Source organism: Oncorhynchus nerka, linkage group LG24, assembly GCF_034236695.1.
Source record: "Oncorhynchus nerka isolate Pitt River linkage group LG24, Oner_Uvic_2.0, whole genome shotgun sequence".
Classification (NCBI taxonomy): Eukaryota; Metazoa; Chordata; class Actinopteri; order Salmoniformes; family Salmonidae; genus Oncorhynchus; species Oncorhynchus nerka.
Window position 1 is genome coordinate 15,795,442 of NC_088419.1, and position 4,094 is coordinate 15,799,535.

At 40.0% G+C, this 4,094-nt stretch overlaps 1 long non-coding RNA gene across 1 annotated transcript; it reads right to left on the reverse strand.

Annotated features, from left to right (window-relative positions):
- Positions 1-879: 879 nt before the first annotated feature.
- On the reverse strand, positions 880-3,838 carry LOC135564381 (uncharacterized). Its single transcript, XR_010460972.1, has 2 exons — positions 3,653-3,838; positions 880-1,984 (listed from the first exon to the last, which is right to left on the reverse strand). It is a non-coding gene; the product is annotated as an uncharacterized LOC135564381 (long non-coding RNA).
- Between the last annotated feature and the right edge of the window lie 256 nt (positions 3,839-4,094).

The window sequence follows — 4,094 nt, forward strand, 5'->3', positions numbered from 1 at the left end:
AGTTACCTAATGAAATATGAAATCATTCACCTTTAGGGGATCCTCCTCTCCAACTCTTGGCAAGTGAAGAAAAAACATAATCAGTGCTTAGCGTTAAAAACTGAGAAATGCGGCATTTTTTTTCAAAGGAGAAAAAGTTTAGGACCTGAGTTTAAACCTCACATCTGTAGAACATGAAGGTCACAGCTTTGTTGTGTGTGTGTGTGTGTGTCTGGACTAGAGCCAGAGGAGATCTAGGGGGCATCATGAAATGCTGAGTCCAGCTCGGGCCCATGCAGCAAGCTCAGCAGCTGCTGTACGTCTAGACTCTATGGCAGCTCAATACCAATTAATCTGTCTGCTGCACTCCTATAGCAAACTACATTAGGATTATGTTATGGACCGAGATCGATGTGGATTTCCAGGAGATGAGAGATCAAAGTACAGGTGACATTGACCAAGAAGGACGGTTTCAGAAGGCTGGATCAATAAACAACCAAGCTAGATTGTTAAAACAAGATTTGGTAGTTTGTCATTTCAAAGGTAGTGAAAGTAGTTAAGCCACCAAAAGAGAAACCTAAATAGTGAATCTTAAACCTACAAACTCATTGGGGTGGCAGGTAGTCTAGTTACAGCGTTAGGCCAGTAACTGAAAGGTTGCTGGTTCGAATTCCCGAACTGACAAGGTACAAATCTGTCGCTCTGCCCCTGAACAAGAGAACCCACTGTTCCCCGGTAGGCCGTCATTGTAAATAAGAATTTTTCTTAACTGACTTGCCTAGTTAAATGAAGGTTAAGTAAAAGTTCAATTAAAACAAAACAAAAAATGCATCCAGTGACAGTATAGTATCAACCAATGAAACACCTTTAAAACAGTAAGGAGAAAACATACAAAATAAATATTTTTAAGTATAATTTATTGTACATTGTCATTCCTTCCCATTATTTCAGAAGATTTAACAAAAACTAACATTGTAACATTGCCATTTATACAAAATATAAACTATAAGGGGGAATATAAATTTAACATCAACCCTTCCCACATGGTTACAGTACAGTCATTTTGTTGGGACCAACCAGGCATCGAAAGGGAGAGATGCCAGTTATACCCTCCTTGTAAAAGACCAGAAACTTTTTATAAATCACAAGGTATACCGACACAAGCCCAGTATCAATCTTATTATCTCTACATACATCACATCTTCTGGTACATTTCCAATAACAAAAAAACTCAAAAAGTGCCAAATCGTGACCATTTAAAATAGTTTAATTAAAAGAGGCTTGAGTTTCTCTTTAATAATCTATGTGCAACCTTCACTTTGGGCAGGGCACATACAAAACAAATTTAGAATTATTTCCCAGGTGAAATTAAAACTACAATAAGAACTTCTGTACACACAAGTGGTCCACATTTTTTTCAAGAGACCTGACATGACAACCACTTCCCTGTAGGCCTACATACCCCAGAATACCCCAGACTGATAACCAGGATGTTGGTTGTGTTACTATGGAAATGCAGGTCTTGAGGGTTGGCAGAGCAAGAAGCCATGTTGAGGTTCCGTATGGGGTTTCGAAATAGGGGAGGGGTGCGAGGGGTTGATGGTGGTGGCTTCCTCTCCAACTAACGTCCCCCCCAGAAAAAAAAAGTCAGCACTAGGATTTTCTTTTTTCTGTGGGGGCGAACGAGTGGGTGTGGGTGATGTGGAGTCCATTTTGGCTGCTGGATGTTAGGATTGTGGTCTTGGTTCAGTGCGGTTGAGGGGAGTGGTGGTGGTTGAGGTGGTAACAGGAGGGTGGATCAAGGGTTATGGGTTCAACAAAAGCAGTGCAGGAGCCAGGTCGCCATGACGATGGGGAGCATGAGGGAGAAGTGGCTGGACTGCAGTGACATGCCCACTCCGGTAGGGGAGGTGGAGTTGGCCGAGCTGCTGTACGTGTCCATGACCATGGTGGAGTTGGAACCTACGCCGGGCGGGTTGCGCGATGTGGTGTTCATGGAGACCACCTGCAGGCAAACAGGAAGAGGCTTGGTTTAGCAACATCTCAAATTTAATTCCACTGAATTGAGAAACTGAGTTCTTCATTTTTTAACAAAAACATTCTAGCCAAAGCACACATTCACATTTTAGTCATTTAGCAGAGCTCTTATCCAGAGTGACTTTTTAAAATTATTTTTTTTGCCTTTATTTAACTTGGCAAGTCAGTTAAGAACAAATTCTTATTTTCAATGACAGCCTAGGAACAGTGGGTTAACTGCCTGTTCAGGGGCAGAATGACAGATTAGTACCTTGTCAGCTCAGGGATTTGAATTTGCAACCTTCCAGTTACTAGTCCAACACTCTAACCACTAGGCTACCCTGCCGCCCATCAATACGATGTCATATCTAGAGGACTTTACATTTTAGGGTAGAAAAGGAAGGCTGTGAAGAACTAGCAAACAAATACTTCAGGAGGTTAAAAACCAGCTATCGTGGCATATGGGTATTCTAGGCCCAATCTGAAAAACAATCAATGTATTGAGATTTAGAATGAAGGGATGTTTTACAATTAAAATGGCCACCAATTTACTGAACACCATGTAGGGTAGTCCAATTTGTCATGCCATATCCAAAGAAAAATCCTAGATTAGACCAAATCAGTAACCTAACTGAACCAAGCACATTTCCACTGAATGTTCTTCCAACTGGTAGCCTAGCTAGTTTATGCTGCAAAATAGCAAATCGTGCAAATTAAACACAATGCACTTTTCATTTATACATCCGCTACACTGGAAAGAAAACATGAACAGGAGGAAACTGTTCCCCCCCTAAAGATGTAACCTGTTCGTGTCTCTGTTCGGGTCACACCCAGTTATCACGTTGGCCTGTACATGTAACACCACATAGAATGCTAGTCCAAACAGGCACGCGCAAACGGACGGTCTTCGCTATTCGTTTCAGGTATCGTTTGTCGCGCAGCACTGAAAGGAACTTTATCCCTTTGGTAGACTCGGGTGTACGTGGCTTTAAATCATTCATTTACCGAGATGTTTTTAATAAATTAAAGAAACGTGCATCACAACTATTAGGATAATTGCCGACAAGACAAGATGGATAGATAGATGTTGAGGAACGGTCCCAAAATGTGCGCACACGTTAAAGTAAGTGATTGGCACCAATGTGAGGTTTATGACTTGGATCAGATCATATAATTGCATGATTTTACCTGATTACTACCCACTGGGCAAACACTGTTTGAATCAACGTTTCCACGTAATAAAGAAAAGCAATGTGATGACATGAATCAACATAGAAAACGGATTGGATTTTTAAAAAGTCATCAACATAAGGTTATTTGGCTTTTCTTTTTTTTTTTTTTACCCAACTTTTAACCTAAATCCAATGACATGATGACATGGTGAAATGTTTTGTTGAATTCAGGTTAGTTGACAAATCAACCAAATGTAAATAAAAACTGGACGAACTGACGTCTGTGCTCGGTGGGCTACTTTAAATCCTCTCTGCCATAGCCCTATAACGTTAAAACCATATCACGAACAATTAATTATAGACTATCGAAGAAATACCCTACAACAAAAACACCTCACGCAAATAAAGTGCGAATTGCTTTACAAAAAACATGATTTTTTTATAGGAAAAATACTTAATATTAATAATAAATGTATTTGGCATACCTGTGTCGATAAACATATAGCGAACACAATCACTCCGAGATGAACAACCATCATTTTTGACATCCTTATGATGATTTGGCTAGAACTTCAAGCACAGACGCAACCAGCAGCCACAGTCCCTCTGAAAATGTGATCACTGAAATAGTTGGACCGACCTTCTTTATACCAGCATCATGACAGACGTGTGACGTGAGAATTGTCACATACCTACAGTAAACAACCAGGAAACAAAATAACCAATTAATGTAAAATCTTGCGCTAAACATATTTATTTTATTTTGAACATATTGGTCGTTAAAATCCATATGCATTTTGTATATTTTACAAGGGTGTGTCATCAGTGGGAAAGCTACATTCAGAGCTACATTCGGAAGCTTTTTGTGGAATAAAACAAAATATGGCTTTGGAACGGCTCCCATTGAATGAAAATGTCTGCTACAGG